The sequence below is a fragment of the Bombina bombina genome, chromosome 1, assembly GCF_027579735.1.
Source record: "Bombina bombina isolate aBomBom1 chromosome 1, aBomBom1.pri, whole genome shotgun sequence".
Classification (NCBI taxonomy): Eukaryota; Metazoa; Chordata; class Amphibia; order Anura; family Bombinatoridae; genus Bombina; species Bombina bombina.
In genome coordinates this window covers 445,418,855-445,440,627 of record NC_069499.1, presented here as the reverse complement: position 1 = coordinate 445,440,627, position 21,773 = coordinate 445,418,855, and the positions used below count along the sequence as shown (strand labels likewise).

General features: G+C 41.5%; 1 protein-coding gene across 1 annotated transcript in view; it reads right to left on the bottom strand.

Moving 5' to 3' along the window:
* The window catches only part of UBR3 (ubiquitin protein ligase E3 component n-recognin 3), a 1,090,259-nt gene that overhangs the window by 69,330 nt on the left and 999,156 nt on the right, over positions 1–21,773 (bottom strand).

Sequence of the window (21,773 nt, the reverse complement as noted above, 5' to 3'; positions counted from 1 at the left end):
TTATGGTAAATTTTTCTAGTTACAGGCTTTCTAGCCTGAATCAGAGTATCTATTACAGAATCTGAAAACCCACGCTTTGATAAAATCAAGCGTTCAATCTCCAAGCCGTCAGCTGGAGGGAAACCAGATTCGGATGTTCGAATGGACCTTGAACAAGAAGGTCCTGTCTCAAAGGTAGCTTCCATGGTGGAGCCGATGACATATTCACCAGGTCTGCATACCAAGTCCTGCGTGGCCACGCAGGAGCTATCAAGATCACCGAAGCCCTCTCCTGATTGATCCTGGCTACCAGCCTGGGAATGAGAGGAAACGGTGGGAATACATAAGCTAGGTTGAAGGTCCAAGGTGCTACTAGTGCATCTACTAGAGTCGCCTTGGGATCCCTGGATCTGGACCCGTAGCAAGGAACCTTGAAGTTCTGACGAGACGCCATCAGATCCATGTCTGGAATGCCCCATAATTGAGTTATTTGGGCAAAGATTTCCGGATGGAGTTCCCACTCCCCCGGATGGAATGTCTGACGACTCAGAAAATCTGCTTCCCAATTTTCCACTCCTGGGATGTGGATCGCAGACAAGTGGCAGGAGTGATCCTCCGCCCATTGAATTATTTTGGTCACTTCTTCCATCGCCAGGGAACTCCTTGTTCCCCCCTGATGGTTGATATATGCAACAGTCGTCATGTTGTCTGATTGAAACCTTATGAATTTGGCCTTTGCTAGTTGAGGCCAAGCTTTGAGAGCATTGAATATCGCTCTCAGTTCCAGAATGTTTATCGGGAGAAGAGATTCTTCCCGAGACCATAGACCCTGAGCTTTCAGGGGTTCCCAGACCTCGCCCCAGCCCACCAGGCTGGCGTCGGTCGTTACAATGACCCACTCTGGTCTGCGGAAGCTCATTCCCTGTGACAGATTGTCCAGGGTCAGCCACCGACGGAGTGAATCTCTGGTCTTTTGATCTACTTGAATCGTCGGAGACAAGTCTGTATAATCCCCATTCCACTGTCTGAGCATGCACAGTTGTAATGGTCTTAGATGAATTCGTGCAAAAGGAACTATGTCCATTGTTGCAACCATCAATCCTATTACTTCCATGCACTGCGCTATGGAAGGACGAAGAACAGAATGAAGTACTTGACAAGAGCTTAGAATTTTTGATTTTCTGACCTCTGTCAGAAAAATCCTCATTTCTAAGGAATCTATTATTGTTCCCAAGAAGGGAACTCTTGTTGACGGGGACAGAGAACTTTTTTCTTTGTTCACCTTCCATCCGTGAGATCTTAGAAAGGCTAGGACGATGTCCGTATGAGCCTTTGCTTTTGACAGAGACGACGCTTGAATCAGGATGTCGTCCAAGTAAGGTACTACTGCAATGCCCCTTGGTCTTAGAACCGCTAGAAGGGACCCTAGCACCTTTGTGAAAATCCTTGGAGCAGTGGCTAATCCGAATGGAAGTGCCACAAACTGGTAATGCTTGTCCAGAAAAGCGAACCTTAGGAACTGATGATGTTCCTTGTGGATAGGAATATGTAGGTACGCATCCTTTAAATCCACGGTAGTCATAAATTGATTTTCCTGGATAGTAGGTAGGATCGTTCGAATAGTTTCCATTTTGAACGATGGAACCCTGAGAAATTTGTTTAGGATCTTGAGATCCAAAATTGGTCTGAATGTTCCCTCTTTTTTGGGAACTATGAACAGGTTGGAATAAAAACCCATCCCTTGGTTCTCTTATTGGAACTGGATGAATCACTCCCATCTTTAACAGGTCTTCTACACAATGTAAGAATGCCTGTCTTTTTATTTGGTTTGAAGATAATTGAGACCTGTGGAACCTTCCCCTTGGGGGTAGTTCCTTGAATTCCAGGAGATAACCTTGAGAAGCTATTTCTAGCGCCCAAGGATCCTGAACATCTTTTGCCCAAGCCTGAGCAAAGAGAGAAAGTCTGCCCCCCACCAGATCCGGTCCCGGATCGGGGGCTATCCCTTCATGCTGTTTTGGTAGCAGTGGTAGGCTTCTTGGCCTGCTTACCCTTGTTCCAGCCTTGCATTGGTGTCCAGGCTGGTTTGGGTTGTGAAGTATTACCCTCTTGCTTAGAGGATGTAGAATTAGAGGCTGGTCCGTTTCTGCGAAAGGGACGAAAATTAGGCTTATTTTTAGCCTTAAAAGACCTATCCTGTGGGAGGGCGTGGCCCTTTCCCCCAGTGATGTCTGAAATAATCTCTTTCAAATCAGGTCCAAATAATGTTTTACCCTTGAAAGGAATGTTAAGCAATTTTGTCTTGGAAGACACATCCGCTGACCAAGACTTTAGCCAAAGCGCTCTGCGCGCCACGATAGCAAACCCTGAATTTTTCGCCGCTAATCTAGCTAATTGCAAAGCGGCATCTAAAATAAAAGAGTTAGCCAATTTAAGTGCTTGAACTCTGTCCATAACCTCCTCATACGAAGATTCTTTATTGAGCGACTTTTCTAGTTCCTCGAACCAGAAACACGCTGCCGTAGTGACAGGAACAATGCATGAAATTGGTTGTAGAAGGTAACCTTGCTGAACAAAAATCTTTTTAAGCAAACCCTCTAATTTTTTATCCATAGGATCTTTGAAAGCACAACTATCTTCGATAGGAATAGTAGTGCGTTTGTTTAGAGTAGAAACCGCCCCCTCGACCTTGGGGACTGTCTGCCATAAGTCCTTTCTGGGGTCGACTATAGGAAATAATTTCTTAAATATAGGGGGGGGGGGACAAAAGGTATGCCGGGCCTTTCCCACTCTTTATTTACTATGTCCGCTACCCGCTTGGGTATAGGAAAAGCGTCGGGGGGCACCGGAACCTCTAGGAACTTGTCCATCTTACATAACTTCTCTGGAATGACCAAATTGTCACAATCATCCAGAGTAGATAATACCTCCTTAAGCAGTGCGCGGAGATGTTCTAATTTAAATTTAAATGTCACAACATCAGGTTCAGCTTGATGAGAAATCTTTCCTGAATCTGAAATTTCTCCCTCAGACAAAACCTCCCTCATGGCCCCTTCAGATTGGTGTGAGGGTATGACAGAACAATTATCATCAGCGTCCTCTTGCTCTTCAGTGTTTAAAACAGAGCAATCGCGCTTTCTCTGATAAGTAGGCATTTTGGATAAAAGATTTGCTATGGAGTTATCCATTACAGCCGTTAATTGTTGCATGGTAATAAGTATTGGCGCACTAGATGTACTAGGGGCCTCCTGTGTGGGCATAACTGGTGTAGACACAGTAGGGGATGATGTAGTATCATGTTTACTCCCCTCATTTGAGGAATCATCTTGGGCAATATCATTATCTGTGGCATTACTGTCCTTACTTTGTTTGGACACTATGGCACAATTATCACATAAATTTAAATGGGGAGACACATTGGCTTTCATACATATAGAACATAGCTTATTTGATGGTACAGACATGTTAAACAGGCTTAAACTTGTCAACAAAGCACAAAAAACGTTTTAAAATAAAACCGTTACTGTCACTTTAAATTTCAAACTGAAAACACTTTATTACTGAATATGTGAAAAAGTATGAAGGAATTGTTCAAAATTCACCAAAATTTCACCACAGTGTCTTAAAGCATTAAAAGTATTGCACACCAAATTTCAGAGCTTTAACCCTTAAAATAACGAAACCGGAGCCGTTTTTACATTTAACCCCTATACAGTCCCAGCTATATAACTAGAAAAGGCCCCCATCTGAAAAAGGTGTCCAACACAGTGCCGTTTAAATACCAAAAAAACTCTTAACCATCTCCGTGGAGATGTTGCCTGTGCAACGGCAAAGAAAATGACTGGGGTGGGCGGAGCCTAGGAGGGATCATGTGACCAGCTTTGCTGGGACTCTTTGCCATTTCCTGTTGGGGAAGAGAATATCCCACAAGTAAGGATGACGCCGTGGACCGGACACACCAATGTTGGAGAAAGAACCTTTCCCTTAAATGGAAGGTAGAGTAATCTAGACTTGGACGTCATGTCAGCAGATCACGACTTCAACCACAGGGCTCTCCGGGCCAAAACAGAAAAGCCTGATGTCTTGGCATTCAAGCAAATCTGCATATTTGCATCACAGATAAATGAATTAGTCACACTCAGGGCCTTAATTCTTTCCTGTATCTCATCGAGTGAAGTTTCCACCTCGATCATATCTGATAGAGAGTCACACCAATATGTAGCGGCTCCCGCCACCACAGCGACTGCCGCTGCAGGCTGAAATAAGAACCCAGTGTGTTGAAACATCTTTCTTAAAAGGGTCTCTAATTTCTTTTCCATATGGTCCTTAAACGACAAACTATCCTTGAGTGGGATAGTGGTGCACTTAGCCAGCGTGGAGATAGCTCCATCCACCTTAGGGACAGACACCCACAATGCTAGCTGAGAGTCAGGAACCAGGAACAATTTCTTAAACGAAGAAGGGGAGAAAGATGATTCAAGTTTCCATACCTTCAAATTTAATGATTTGAGATCCTGATGGAAAAACGGACCTTGAGATAGAAGGTCTGGCCATAATGGAAGTGGCCAAGGTTGGCAACTGGACATCTGAACAAGATCCGCATACCAAAACCTGTGAGCCCATGCTTGGAAGAAGAACTAGAGGCGGAAAAATATAAGCAGGTTGATAACACCAAGGAAGTGTTAATGCATCCACTGCTTCCGCCTGAGGATCCCTGGACCTGGACAGGTACCTGGGAAGTTTTTTGTTTAGATGAGAAGCCATCAGATTTTTTTCTGGAAGCCCACACATTTGAACAATTTGAGAAAACACCTCTGGATGGAGAGACCATTCTGACGACTGAGATAATCCGCTTCCCAATTGTCTATACCTGGGATATGAACCGCAGAAATTAGACAGGAGCTGGATTCCGCCCAAACAAGTATTCGAGATACTTATTTCATAGCTTGAGAACTGTCAGTCCCATCCTGATGATTGACATATGCCACAGTTGTGATATTGTCTGTCTGAAAACAAATGAACGGTTCTCTCTTCAACAGAGGCCAAAACTGAAGAGCCCTAACAATTGCACGGAGTTCCAAAATATTGATTGGTAATCTCGCCTCTTGAGATTTCCAAACCCATTGTGCTGTCAGAGATCCCCAAACAGCTCTCCAACCTGAAAGACTCGCATCTGTTGTGATCACAGTCCAGGTTGGACGAACGAAAGAGGCCCCTAAAATTATACGATGGTGATCTAAGCACCAAGTCAGAGAAAGTTGAACATTGGGATTTAAGGATATTAATTGTGATATCCTTGTATAATACCTGCACTATTGGTTCAGCATACAAAGCTGGAGAGGTCTCATATGAAAACGAGCAAAGGGGATCGCGTCCGATGCTGCAGTCATGAGACCTAAAACTTCCATGCACATAGCTACTGAAGGGAATGACTGAGACTGAAGGTTCCGACAGGCTGCAACCAATTTCAAACGTCTCTTGTCTGTTAGAGACAAAGTCATGGACACTGAATCTATCTGGAAACCTAAAAAGGTTACCTTTGTCTGAGGAATCAAAGAACTTTTTGGTAAATTGATCCTCCAACCATGTCTTTGAAGAAACAACACTAGTTGATTCATGTGAGATTCTGCAGAATGTAAAGACTGAGCGAGTACCAAGATATCATCCAAATAAGGAAACACCGCAATACCCCGCTCTCTGATTACAGAGAGTAGGGCACCGAGAACCTTTGAAAAGATTCTTGGAGCTGTTGCTAGGCCAAAAGGAAGAGCGATAAATTGGTAATGCTTGTCTAGAAAAGAGAATCTCAGGAACTGATAGTGATCCGGATGAATCGGAATATGAAGATATGCATTTTGTAAGTCTATTGTGGACATATAATGCCCTTGCTGAACAAAAGGCAGAATAGTCCTTATAGTCACCATCTTGAAAGTTGGTACTCTTACATATCGATTCAAAATCTTTAGATCCAAAACTGGTCTGAATAAATTTTCTTTCTTTGGGACAATGAATAGATTTGAATAAAACCCCAGGCCCTGTTCCTGAAACGGAACTGGCATGATTACCCCTGATAACTCCAGGAAAGCCTGGGCCTTTACTGGGTTCGCTGGAATGCGTGAGAGAAAAAATCTTCTCACAGGCAGTCTTACTCTGAATCCTATTCTGTACCCCTGAGAGACAATACTCTGAATCCAATGATTTTGGACCGAATTGATCCAAACATCTTTGAAGAATTTTAATCTGCCCCCTACCAGCTGAGCTGGAATGAGGGCCGCACCTTCATGCGGACTTGGGGGCTGGCTTTGATCTCTTAAAAGGCTTGGATTTATTCCAATTTGAGGAAGGCTTCCAATTGGAAACAGATTCCTTTGGGGAAGGATTAGATTTCTGTTCCTTAATATGTCGAAAGGAACGAAAACGGTTAGAAGCTTTAGATTTACCTTTAGGTTTTTTATCCTGAGGCAAAAATCACTCCCTTGCCCCCAGTGACAGTTGAAATTATTGAATCCGATTGAGAAAGAAATAATTTATTACCTTGGAAAGAAAGAGAAAGCAATCTGGACTTAGAAGTCATATCAGCATTCCAAGATTTGAGCCACAAAGCTCTTCTAGCTAAAATAGCTAAATACATATATCTAACATCAATTTTGATGATATAAAAAATGGCATCACAAATGAAATTATTAGCATGTTGAATCACGATCTGATACTTGTTGCGCTAAAGTTTCCAACCAAAAAGTCGAAGCAGCTGCAACATCAGCCAAAGAAATTGCAGGCCTAAGAAGATGACCTGAATATAAATAAGCCTTCCTTAGATAAGATTCAAGTTTGCTATCTAAAGGATCTTTAAAAGAAGTACTATCTTCCGTAGGAATAGTAGTACGTTTAGCAAGACTAGAGATAGCCCCATCAACTTTGGGGATCTTTTCCCAAAACTCCAATCTAACTGCTGGCAAAGGATACAATTTTTTAAAACCTTGAAGAAGGAATAAAAGTACCACCAGGCCTATTCCATTCTTTATAAATCATATCAGAAAAAGAATCAGGAACTGGAAAAACCTCTGGAATAACCACAGGAGGTTAATAAACAGAATTTAAACGTTTACTAGTTTTAATATCAAGAGGACTAGTTTCCTCCATATCCAATGTAATCAACACTTCTTTTAATAAAGAACAAATATACTCCATTTTAAATAAGAGGATTTGTCAGTGTCAATATCTGAGGCAGGATTTTCTGAATCAGATAGATCCTCATCAGAGAAGGATAAATCAGTATGTTGCCGGTCATTTGAAATTTCATCAACTCTATGAGAAGTTTTAAAAGACCTTTTACGTTTATTAGAAGGCGAGATGGCAGACAAAGCCTTCTGAATAGAATCAGAAATAAATTCTTTTAAATTTACAGGTATATCTTGTGCATTAGATGTTGAGGGAACAGCAACAGGTAATGAACTACTACTGAAGGATACATTTTCTGCATGTAAAAGTTTATCATGACAACTATTACAAACCACAGCTGGAGGTATAATCCCCACAAGTTTACAACAAATGCACTTAGCTTTGGTAGAACTGTTATCAGGCAGCTGGGATCCAACAGAGAATTCTGAGACAGGATCAGATTGAGACATCTTGCAAATGTAAGAGAGAAAAACAACATATAAAGCAAAATTATCAATTTCCTTATATGGCAGTTTCAGGAATGGGAAAAAATGCAAACAGCATAGCCCTCTGACATAGAAAAAGGCAAGAGGCAAATAGGAATGATGTCTTAAATAATGAAAATATTTGGCGCCAAGTATGACGCACAACAAACAGAAAAATATTTTTTGGCGCCAAAAACGACACACTTGCGTCATAGATGACGCAACCTTGTAAAGGACTCGGCGTCAACTAAGACGCCGGAAATGACGAATTTGCGTCAACGAACGTAACTTTGCGCCAAAAATGACACAATAAACTTTGGCATTTTGCGCCCTCGCGAGCCTAATTCTGCCCGCGAATTTTAAAAGACAGTCAATTTGAAAAAGAGACTATACCCCAGGTAAGAAATACATTTTCATAAAAAAACAAAATTTATGCTTACCTGATAAATGTATTTCTCTTGTGGTGTATCCAGTCAACGGATTCATTCATTACTTGTGGGATATTCTCCTTCCCAACAGGAAGCTGCAAGAGGACACCCACAGCAGAGCTCTCTATATAGCTCCTCCCCTAACTGCCACTCCCAGTCATTCGACCGAAGACAAGCAAGAGAAAGGAGAAACTATAGGGTGCAGTGGTGACTGTAGTTTAAAAATAAAAAACACCTGCCTTAAAATGACGGGGCGGGCCGTGGACTGGATACACCTTACAAGAGAAAACAAAATTTATGCTTACCTGATAAATTTATTCCGCTCTAGTGGAATGAGCTGTAATTCTTTCAGGAGGCTGCTGGCCAGCAGTCTCATAAGCTAAGCGGATTATACTTCTTAGCCAAAAAGAAAGAGAAGATGCTGAAGCCTTTTGACCTCTCCTCTGTCCAGAGTAGACCACAAACAAAGCAGATGTTTGACGAAAATCCTTCGTAGCTTTGAAGAAGGATTAGGACATAGTGAAGGAACAACAATCTCCTGATTGATATTTTTATTAGATACCACCTTAGGAAGAAAACCAGGTTTGGTACGTAACACTACCTTATCTGCATGGAAAATGAGATAAGGGGAATCACATTGTAAAGCAGATAACTCCGAAACTCTTCAAGCCGAGGAGATAGCTACTAAAAACAGAACTTTCCAAGATAAAAGTTTAATATCTATGGAATGCAAAGGTTCAAACGGAACCTTAAGAACTAAATTTAAACTCCATGGTGGAGCAACAGGTTTAAACACAGGCTTGATTCTAACTAAAGCCTGACAAAACGCCTGAACATCTGGAGAATCAGCCAGACGCTTGTGCAAAAGAATAGACAGAGCAGAAATCTGTCCCTTTAAGGAACTAGCTGACAATCCCTTCTCCAATCCTTCTTGGAGAAAAGATAATATTCTAGGAATCCTGACCTTACTCCATGAGTAACCTTTGGATTCACACCAATGAAGATATCTACACCATATCTTATGATAGATTTTCCTGGTGACCGGCTTTCGAGCCTGAATTAAGGTATCAATGACCGACTCAGAGAAACCACGCTTTGATAAAGTCAGGCGTTCAATCTCCAAGCAGTCAGACGCAGAGAAATTAGATTTGGATGGTTGAAAGGACCCTGAAGTAGAAGGTCCTGCCTCAGCGGCAGAGTCCATGGTGGAAGGGATGACATGTCCACCAGATCTGCATACCAAGTCCTGCGTGGCCACGCAGGTGCTATCAAAATCACCGAAGCTCTCTCCTGCTTGATCTTGGCAATCAGACGAGGGAGCAGAGGAAACGGTGGAAACACATAAGCCAGGTTGAAGGACCAAGGCGCTGCTAGAGCATCTATCAGCGCTGCCTTGGGATCCCTGGACCTGGATCCGTAACAAGGAAGCTTGGCGTTCTCCCCCGGATGAAAAGTCTGCCGACTTAGAAAATCCGCCTCCCAGTTCTCTACTCCTGGGATATGGATAGCTGATAGATTGCAAGAGTGAACCTCTGCCCATAAAATTATTTTTGAAACCTCCAACATTGCTAGGGAACTCCTTGTTCCCCCTTGATGGTTGATGTAGGCTACAGTCGTGATATTGTCCGACTGAAATCTGATGAACCTGACCGCAGCAAGCTGAGGCTAAGCCTGAAGAGCATTGAATATCACTCTTAGTTCCAGAATGTTTATCGGAAGGAGTGCCTCCTCCTGAGTCCACAAGCCCTGAGCCTTCAGGGAGTTCCAGACTGCACCCCAGCCCAGAAGGCTGGCATCTGTCGTTACTATTGTCCAATCTGGCCTGCGGAAGGTCATACCCTTGGACAGATGGACCCGAGATAGCCACCAGAGAAGAGAATCCCTGGTCTCTTGATCCAGATTTAGTAGAGGGGACAAATCTGTGTAATCCCTATTCCACTGACTGAGCATGCAAAGTTGCAGTGGTCTGAGATGTAGGCGGGCAAACGGCCGCTACCATTAAGCCGATTACTTCCATACACTGAGCCACTGAAGGGCGAGAAGTAGAATAAAGAACACGGCAGGAATTTAGAAGTTTTGACAACCTGGCCTCTGTCAGGTAAATCTTCATTTATACAGAATCTATCAGAGTTCCTAGGAAGGAAACTCTTGTGAGAGGGGATAGAGAACTCTTTTCTTCGTTCACCTTCCACCCATGAGACCTCAGGAATGCCAGAACAATGTCTGTATGGGAGCTGGCGATTTGAAAATTCGACGCCTGTATCAGAATGTCGTCTAGGTAAGGGGCTACTGCTATACCCCGCGCCCTTAGGACCTCTAGGAGTGACCCTAGAACCTTCGTAAAGATCCTTGGTGCCATGGCTAACCCAAAGGGAAGAGCCACAAACTGGTAATGCCTGTCTAGGAAGGCCAACCTGAGAAACCGATGATGATCTCTGTGTATCGGAATGTGAAGATAAGCATCCTTTAAGTCCACGGTAGTCATATATTGACCCTCCTGGATCATAGGTAGGATGGTTCGAATAGTCTCCATCTTGAAGGATGGGACCCTGAGAAATTTGTTTAAGATCTTGAGATCTAAGATTGGTCTGAAGGTTCCCTCTTTCTTGGGAACTACAAACAGATTTGAATAGAAGCCTTGCCCCTGTTCCTCCTTTGGAACTGGGTGGATCACTCCCATAACTAGGAGGTCTTGAACACAATGTAAGAATGCCTCTCTCTTTATCTGGTTTGCAGATAATTGTGAGAGATGAAATCTCCCTTTTGGGGAAGAAGCTTTGAAATCCAGAAGATATCCCTGGGACACAATTTCCAACGCCCAGGGATCCTGGACATCTCTTGCCCAAGCCTGGACGAAGAGAGAAAGTCTGCCCCCTACTAGATCCGTTTCCGGATCGGGGGCTGATCCTTCATGCTGTCTTAGAGGCAGCAGCAGGTTTTTTGGCCTGCTTTCCCTTGTTCCAAGCCTGGTTAGGTCTCCAAACCGGCTTGGACTGGGTAAAATTGAACTCTTGTTTTGTATTAGAGGAAGTTGAAGCTGCGCCACTCTTGAAGTTTCGAAAGGAACGAAAATTAGTTTGTTTGGTCCTTAATTTGTTGGACCTATCCTGAGGAAGGGCGTGACCTTTCCCTCCAGTAATATCAGAAAACATAATTTATGTAAGAACTTACCTGATAAATTCATTTCTTTCATATTAGCAAGAGTCCATGAGCTAGTGACGTATGGGATATACATTCCTACCAGGAGGGGCAAAGTTTCCCAAACCTTAAAATGCCTATAAATACACCCCTCACCACACCCACAATTCAGTTTAACGAATAGCCAAGAAGTGGGGTGATAAGAGACCATGAGCTAGTGACGTATGGGATAATGATTACCCAAGATGTGGATCTTTCCACACAAGAGTCACTAGAGAGGGAGGGATAAAATAAAGACAGCCAATTCCTGCTGAAAATAATCCACACCCAGAATAAAATTTTTAATGAAAAAACATAAGCAGAAGATTCAAACTGAAACCACTGCCTGAAGTACGTTTCTACCAAAAACTGCTTCAGAAGAAGAAAACACATCAAAATGGTAGAATTTAGTAAAAGTATACAAAGAGGACCAAGTTGCTGTTTTGCAAATCTGATCAACCGAAGCTTCATTCTTAAACGCCCAGGAAGTAGAAACTAACCTAGTAGAATGAGCTGTAATCCTTTGAGGCGGAGTGTTACCCGACTCAACATAGGCATGATGAAATAAAGATTTCAACCAAGATGCCAAAGAAATGGCAGAAGCTTTCTGATCTTTTCTAGAACCGGAAAAGATGACAAATAGACTAGAAGTCTTTCGGAAAGACTTAATAGCTTCAACATAATATTACAAAGCTCTAACAGCATCCAAAGAATGCAATGATTTCTCCTTAGAATTCATAGGATTAGGACATAATGAAGGAACCACAATTTCTCTACTAATGTTGTTAGAATTCACAACCTTAGGTAAAAAATTCAAAAGAAGTTTGCAGCACCGCCTTATCCTGATGCAAAATCAGAAAAGGAGACTCACAAAAAAGAGTAGATAATTCAGAGACTCTTCTGGCAGAAGAGATGGCCAAAAGAAACAAAACTTTCCAAGAAAGTAATATAATGACCAAAGAATGCATGGGTTCAAAAGGAGGAGCTTGAAGAGCCCCCAGAACCAAATTCAAACTCCAAGGAGGAGAAATTGACTTAATGACAGGTTTTATACGAACCAAAGCTTGTACAAAACAATGAATATCAGCAAGATTAGCAATCCTTCTGTGAAAAAGAACAGAAAGAGCAGAGATTTGTCTTTCGAGAAACTTGCGGACAAACCTTTATCTAAACCATCCTGAAGAAATATAAGTCTTCCAGACTCTATAATATATCTCTCTAGATACAGATTTACGAGCCTGTCACATAGTATCAATCACAGAGTCAGAGAAACCTCTTTGACCAAGAATCAAGCGTTCAAACTCCACACCTTAAAATTAAGGTTTTGAGATCCTGATGGAAAAAAGAACCTTGAGACAGAAAGACTGGTCTTAACGGAAGAGTCCACAGCTGGCAAGAGGCCATCCGGACAAGATCCGCATACCAAAACCTGTGAGGCCATGCTGGAGCTACCAGCAGGACAAACGAGCATTCCTTAGAATATTGGAGAATACCCTTGGAAGAAGAACTAGAGGCGGAAAGATATAGGCAGGATGACACTTTTAAGGAAGAGATAATGCATCCACTGCCACCGCCCGAGGATCCCTGGATCCGGACAGATACCAGGGAAGTTTCTTGTTTAGATGAGAAACCATCAGATCTATTTCTGGGAGTTCCCACATTTGAACAATCTGAGGAAATACCTCTGGGTGAAGACCATTCGCCCAGGTGCAACGTTTGGCGACTGAGATAATCCGCTTTCCAATTGTCCATACCTGGGATATGAACCGCAGAGATTAGACAGGAGCTGGATTCCGCCCAAACCAAAATTCGAGATACTTCTTTCATAGCCAGAGGACTGTGAGTCCCTCCTTGATGATTGATGTATGCCACAGTTGTGACATTGTCTATCTGAAAACAAATGAACAACTCTCTCTTCAGAAGAGGCCAAGACTGAAGAGCTCTGAAATTGCACGGGGTTCCAAAATATTGATCGGAAATCTCACCTCCTGAGATTCCCAAACCCCTTGTGCCGTCAGATACCCCCACACAGCTCCCCAACCTGTAAGACTTGCATCTGTTGAGATTACAGTCCAGGTCGGAAGAACAAAGAAGCCCCCTGAACTAAACGATGGTGATCTGTCCACCATGTCAGAGAGTGTCGTATAATCGGTTTAAAGATATTAAGTGAGATATCTTTGAGTAATCCCTGCACCATTGGTTCAGCATACAGAGCTGAAGAGGTCGCATGTGAAAACGAGCAAAGGAGATCGCATCTGATGCGGCAGTCCTAAGACCTAAAATTTCCATGCATAAGGCTACCAAAGGGAATGATTGTGACTGAAGGTTTTGACAAGCTGAGATCAATGTTAAACTTCTCTTGTCTGACAAGGACAGAGTCATAGACACTGAATCTATTCTAGAAACCTAAAAAGGTTACCCTTGTCTGAGGAATCAATGAACTGATTGGTAAATTGATCCTCCAACCATGAACTTGAAGAAACAACACAAGTCGATTCATATGAGATTCTTCGAAAAGGAGAAGACTGAGCAAGTACCCAGATATCGTCCAATAAGGAAATACCAAAACCCTGTTCTCTGATTACAGAAAGAAGGGCACCGAGAATCTTTGAAAAAAAATTCTTGGAACTGAGGCTAGGCCAAACGGTAGAGCCACAAAACTGGTAATGCTTGTCTAAAAAGAGAATCTCAGACACTAAAAGTGATCTGAATGAATCGGAATATGCAGATACACATCCTGTAAATCTATTGTAGACATATAATGCCCTTGCTAAACAAAAGGCAGGACAGTCCTACAGAAACTGAATGTTGGTATCCTTACATAACGATTCAATATTGATAGATCCGGAACTGGTCTGAAGGAATTGACCTTCTTTGGTACAATGAAGAGATAAAATAAAACCCCAGCCCCTGTTCCAGAACTGGAACTGGCATAATTACTCCAGCCAACTCTAGATCTGAAACACATTTCAGAAATGCTGAGCCTTTGCTGTGTTAACTGGGACACGGGAAAGAAAAAAATCTCTTAGCAGGAGGCCTTAACTGAAGCCAATGCTGTACCTTTCTGAAACAATGTTCTAAAACCAGAAATTGAGAACGGAATTGATCAAAATTTCTTTGAAGAAAACGTAATCTGCCCCATACCAGCTAAGCTGGAATAAGGTCCGCACCTTCATGGGAACTTAGGAGCTGGCTATAGGTTTTCTATAAGGCTTGGATATATTCCAAACTGGAAATAGTTTCCAAACTGATACCGCTCCTGAGGATGAAGGATCAGGCTTTTGTTCCTTATTGTGAGGAAAGGAACGAAAAATGATTATTAGACCTAAATTTACCTTAGATTTTTTATCCTTTGGTAAAAAAGTTCCCTTCCTTCCAGAAACAGTTGAAATAATAATTTATTACCCTGGAAAGAAAAGGAAAGCAAAGTTGACTTAGAAGACATATCAGCATTCCAAGTTTAATCCATAAAGCTTTTCTAGCTAAAATAGCTAGACACATATACCTGACATCAACTCTAATGATATCAAAAGATGGTATCACCAATAAAATTATTAGCATGTTATAGAATAATAATAATGCTATAAAATTATGATCTGTTAACTTGTTGCGCTAAAGCTTCTAACCAAAAAGTTGAAGCTGCAGCAACATCCGCTAAAAATATAGCAGGTCTAAGAAGATTACCTGAACATAAGTAAGCTTTTCTTAGAAAGGATTCAATTTTCCTATCTAAAGGATCCTTAAAATGAATTACTATCTACCGTAGGAATAGTAGCACATTTAGCAGGAGAAGAGACAGCCCCATAACCTTAAGGATTTTGTCCCCAAAAAACTCTAATCTGTCAGATGGCACAGGATATAATTGCTTAAACGTTTAGAAGGAGTAAAAGAATTACCCAAATTATTCCATTCCCTGGAAATTACTTCAGAAATAGCATCAGGGAGATTAAACACTTCTGGAATAACTACAGGAGATTTAAAAACCTTAATTAAACGTTTAGATTTAGTATCAAGAGGACCAGAATCCTCTATTTCTAATGCAATTAATACTTCTTTAAATAAAGAACGAATAAATTCCATCTTGAACAAATACAAAGATTTATCAGCATCAACCTCTGAGACAGAAACCTCTGAACCAGAAGAACCATTATCAGTATCAGAATGATGATGTTCATTTAAAAATTCATCTGAAAAAAGAGAAGTTTTAAAAGACTTTTATGTAAACTAGAAGGAGAAATAACAGACATAGCCTTCTTAATGGATTTAAAAAATAAAATCTCTTATGTTTATCAGGAACACTCTGAAAATTAGATGTTGACGGAACAGCAACAGGTAATGTAACAGTACTAAAGGAAATTTTATCTGTATTAATAAGTTTGTCATGACATGCAATACAAACAACAGCTGGAGAAACAGATACCAAAAATTATAGCAGATACACTTAGCTTGATAGCTCCAGCACTAGACAGCGATTTTCCTGTAGTATCTTCTGACTCAGATGCAACGTGAGACATCTTGCAATATGTAAGAGAAAAAACAACATATAAAGCAAAATTGATCAAATTCCTTAAATGACAGTTTCAGGAATGGGAAAAAAATGCCAAAGAACAAGCTTCTAGCAACCAGAAGCAATGAAAAAATAAGACTTAAATAATGTGGAGACAAAAATGACGCCACATCCGGAACGCCGACATTTTTGGCGCAAAATAACGTCAAAAAATGACGCAACTTCCGGCGACACGTATGACGCCGGAAACGGAAAAGAATTTTTGCGCCAAAAAAGTCCGCGCCAAGAATGACGCAATAAAATGAAGCATTTTCAGCCCCCGCGAGCCTAACAGCCCACAGGAAAAAAAAGAGTCAAATTTTTGAAGGTAAGAAAAAATGATTAATTCAAATGCATTATCCCAAATATGAAACTGACTGTCTGAAAAATAAGGAAAGTTGAACATTCTGAGTCAAGGCAAATAAATGTTTGAATACATATATTTAGAACTTTATAAACAAAGTGCCCAACCATAGCTTAGAGTGTCACAGAAAATAAGATTTACTTACCCCAGGACACTCATCTACATGTTTGTAGAAAGCCAAACCAGTACTGAAACGAGAATCAGCAGAGGTAATGGTATATATAAGAGTATATCGTCGATCTGAAAAGGGAGGTAAGAGATGAATCTCTACGACCGATAACAGAGAACCTATGAAATAGACCCCGTAGAAGGAGATCACTGCATTCAAATAGGCAATACTCTCCTCACATCCCTCTGACATTCACTGCACGCTGAGAGGAAAACCGGGCTCCAACTTGCTGCGGAGCGCATATCAACGTAGAATCTAGCACAAACTTACTTCACCACCTCCATCGGAGGCAAAGTTTGTACAACTGAATTGTGGGTGTGGTGAGGGGTGTATTTATAGGCATTTTAAGGTTTGGGAAACTTTGCCCCTCCTGGTAGGAATGTATATCCCATACGTCACTAGCTCATGGACTCTTGCTAATTACATGAAAGAAATGATCTCCTTCAGTCCAGGCCCGAATAGGGTCTGCCCCTTGAAGGGAATGTTGAGAAGCTTAGACTTTGAAGTAACGTCAGCTGACAAGGATTTAAGCCATAGCGCCCTACGCGCCTGAATAGCAAAACCTGAATTTTTAGCAGTTAGCTTGGTTAAATGAACAACGGCGTCAGAAACAAATGAATTGGCTAACTTAAGAGCTTTAAGCTTGTCAAGGATATCAACCAACGGGGTTTCTACCTGTAGAGCCTCTTCTAGAGACTCAAACCAGAAGGCCGCAGTAGCAGTGACTGGGGCAATGCATGCAAGAGGCTGGAGAATAAAACCTTGTTGAATAAAAATTTTCTTAAGGTAACCCTCTAATTTTTTGTCCATTGGATCTAGAAAAGCACAACTGTCCTCGACAGGGATAGTTGTACGCCTCGCTAGGGTAGAGACTGCTCCCTCCACTTTAGGGACCTTCTGCCACAAGCCCGTGTAGCGGCATTTATAGGAAACATCTTTTTAAAAACAGGAGGGGGAGAGAACGGTACACCTGGTCTATCCCATTCCTTAGTAATAATTTCTGAAAACCTCTTAGGGATTGGAAAAACATCAGTGTAAACAGGCACTGCATAGTATTTATCCAACTTACACAATTTCTCTGGGACTACAATGGCGTTACAGTCATCCAGAGTTGCTAAAACCTCCCTGAGCAACACGCGGAGGTGTTCAAGTTTAAATTTAAATGTAGACATATCAGAATCAGGTTGAAGTGTCTTCCCTGAATCAGAAAAATCACCCACAGATAGAAGCTCTCCTGCTTCGGCTTCTGCACATTGTGAGGGTATATCAGACATAGCTACTAAAGCGTCAGAGAGCTCTGTATTTGTTCTAGCCCCAGAGCTGTCTCGCTTTCCTTGTAACCCTGGCAGTTTGGACAATACCTCTGTAAGGGTATGATTCATAACTGCCGCCATGTCTTGTAAGGTATACGCAATGGGCGCGCTAGATGTACTTGGCGTCCCTTGAGCGGGAGTTATAGGTTCTGACACGTGGGGAGAGTTAGTCTGCATAACTTCCCCCTTGTCAATTTCCTCTGGTGATAAATCTTTTAAAGCCAGAATATGGTCTTTATAATTTATAGTAAGATCAGTGCATTTGGTACACATTCTAAGAGGGGGTTCCACAATGGCTTCTAAACATAATGAACAAGGAGTTTCCTCTATGTCAGACATGTTTAACAGACTAGTAATGAGACCAGCAAGCTTGGAAAACACTTTAATAAATGTGAAAAAGCAGAATATAAAAAACGGTACTGTGCCTTTAAGGGAAAAAAACAATCATATAAGCTGCAAAACAGTGAAAAAAAGCAGTAAACTCTACTTTTACAGTGTGTATAATAGACTAAAATAGCATTGCACCCACTTGCAAATGGATGATTAACCCCTCAGGCTCAAAAACGGATCAGAAAAACGATAAAACCGTTATAAACAGTCACAAGCAAACTGCCACAGCTCTACTGTGGCTCCTACCTGCCCTTAAAACGACTTTTGTAAGAACAAAAACCTATATGTCAGGGGACTCCTTCAGGGAAGCTGGATGTCTCAGAATGCAAAAACTACTGCGCAATTAGAGCGCGAAAATAGGCCCCTCCTACCATGCACTCAAAGTGAAAGGGCCATAAATAACTACTCCTAGGAGAAATCTAATCAGCCATGTGGAAAACTAGGCCCCCAATAAAGATTTATCACCTTCAGTAAAAGACGTTTCTTATATATCATGCAAACGTTTACATACTAAGTAATAAGAGCAATTAACATGAATATTACCCTTTACTGCAAGCATGATCCCAGTCGTTTGTTAAATCACTGTAATCAGGCTTACCTTAAATATATCAGGCAGTGTCAGCATTTTCTAGAACTTATCATCTCTCTAGAAAAAAATATACTGAACATACCTCAGAGCAGGTAATTCTGCAGGCCATTCCCCCAGCTGAAGTTTTCCCATACTTTTCAGTTATGTGTGAGAACAGCAGTGGACCTTAGTTACAAACCGCTAAGATCATCAAAAACCTCAGGCAGAACTCTTCTTCTAATTTCTGCCTGAGGCAAAAACAGTACAACGCCGGTACCGTTTAAAAATAACAAACTTTTGATTGAAGATAAACTACACTAAGTCACCACATATCTCTTGATACTTCCTTTCTTGTCGAGAGCTGCAAGAGAATGACTGGGAGTGGCAGTTGGGGGAGGAGCTATATAGACAGCTCTGCTGTGGGTGTCCTCTTGCAGCTTCCTGTTGGGAAGGAGAATATCCCACAAGTAATGGATGAATCCGTGGACTGGATACACCTTACAAGAGAAATACATTTCCCAGATATGAAACTGACAGTCTGCAAAAAAGGAAATATACTGAAAATTTGAATCATGGCAAATATAAGTACAATACATATATTTAGAACTTTATATAAATACATAAAGTGCCAAACCATAGCTGAGAGTGTCTTAAGAAATGAAAACATACTTACCAAAAGGAACCCATCCACATTTAGCAGATAGCCAAACCAGTACTGAAACGGTTATCAGTAGAGGTAATGGAATATGAGAGTATATCGTCGATCTGAAAAGGGAGGTAGGAGATGAATCTCTATGACCGATAACAGAGAACCTATGAATTAGATCCCCATGAGGAAAACCATTACATTCAATAGGTGATACTCCCTTCACATCCCTCTGACATTCACTGTACTCTGAGAGGAATCGGGCTTCAAAAATGCTAAGAAGCGCAGATCAACGTAGAAATCTAGCACAAACTTACTTCACCACCTCCATAGGAGGCAAAGTTTGAAAAACTGAATTGTGGGTGCGGTGAGGGGTGTGTTTATAGGCATTTTGAGGTTTGGGAAACTTTACCCCTCCTGGTAGGATTGTATATCCCATACGTCACTAGCTCATGGACTCTTGCCAATTGCATGAAAGAAATCAGGCAGTGAAATTTGTCAACACTGATTGCTTAAGGAGCTGTTAATACGAGTCTGACAGGTTTTGCAGAAAGACTCTCCCTGCATCTCCAGACATTCGTTAATGCTCTCACTGAGAGGCTGACAAGACTACTGAGAACTCCAGTCCCATTTTGAAGAGTACTACCCTCCATAAGATACTACTCCAAATCTTCCGACACTTCTCTGCCATCCTCCTGTGACGAAAGGCAAAGAATGACTGGGGGATGAGGGGAGTGGGGGAGGTATTTAAGCCTTTGGCTGGAGTGTCTTTGCCTCCTCCTGGTGGCCAGGTTCTGTATTTCCCACAAATAATGAATGAAGCCGTGGACTCTCTTCATATTAAGATGGAAATAGTCCAAAATGGTGAAGTGAAATGAAGAAAATAACTTGTTTTAAAAAATTCTTAAAAATAAAAAACTGAAAAGTGGTGCGTGCATATGTATTCACCCCCTTTGCTATGAAGCCCCTAAAAAAAAAAAAATCGGGTGCAACCAATTACATTCAGAAGTCACAAAATTAGTTAAATAAAGTCCACCTGTAAAAATAAAAAACAGAAAGCGCATCCAAAGATTCACAGCGATATTTATTAAAACGCATGCATCTGCATTAAATACACTCAAAAGATTAAAAACAAAGTAAGGCTTATATATTATAATCTCAGCAGGTGTAGTGAATTTTTTTTTGGCTTTTTCTCACACGCTGCCTGCAGCCAGAGGACCTGCTCTATAAGTAAAGTGCTCTTGGGACGATCCCTTGGTTATGCTACTCCCACAAAGCTGTGATATTCACCACGCCAAAAACTTCCACAGCAAGAAGACCTGTCCTCTCTGTGCCGTCAGTCAAATGTTACTCTGCAGGACCCACCCCTACAAGTTTTGTCTGCTGTGTGCAATCTAAGTGTCACATGATCTCAGTATATATACAACTGTTCTAAAAGACCCCAGTCTGCAACACCACCGAGCAAGGGGCACCACCAAGGGGCACCATAAAGACCAAGGAGCTCTCCAAACAGGTCATGAACAAAGTTGTGGAGTACTGATAAGGGTTGGGTTATAAAAAAATATCCAAAACTTTGAACATCCCACGATGCACCATTAAATCCATTATTAAAAAAATGGAAAGAATATGGCACCACAACAAACCTACCAAGAGAAGGCCGTCCACCAAAACTCACAGACCAGGCAAGGAGGGCATTAATCAGTGAGGAAACAAAGAGACCAAAGATAACCCTGATTGGAGTATCCGTCTATAGGACCACTTTAAGTTATACACTCCCCAGAGGTGGACTTTATAGAATAGTGGCCAGAAAAAAATAAGCAAACTTGTTTGCTGTTCGCCAAAAGGCATGTGGGAGACTCCCCATACATATGGAAGAAGGTACTCTGGACAGATGAGACTAAAATTTAGCTTTTTGTCCATCAAGGAAAATGCTATGTCTTGCACAAACCCAACACATCTCATCACCCCGAGAACACCATCAACAGGGACTGAAAAACTGGACGGAATTGAAGGAATGATGGATAGAGCTAAATACAGGGAAATTCTTGAGGGAAACCTGTTTCAGTCTTCCAGAGAATTGAGACTGGGATGGAGGTTCACCTTCCAGCAGGACAATGACCTTAAGCATACTGCTAAAGCAACACTCAATTGGTTTAAGGGTAAATATTTAAATGTCTTGGAATGGCCTTGTCAAAGCTCAGACCTCAATCCAATTGAAAATCTGTGGTACTTTACTGTACACCAGCGGAACCCATCCAACTTGAAGGAGCTGGAGCAGTTTTGCCTTGAAGAATGGGCAAAACTCCCAGTGGCTAGATGTGCCAAGCTTATAGTAGACATACCCCAAGAGTCTTGCAGCTGTAATTGCTGTAAAAGGTGGCTCTACAAAGTATTGCCTTTGGGGGTGAATAGTTATGCAGACCCAAGTATTCTGCTTTTTGTCTTATTTCACAATAAAAAAATATTTTTCATTTTCAAAGTGGTAGGCATGTTGTGCAAATTAAATTATACAAACCCTACAAAAAATCCATTCTAATTCCAGGTTGTAAT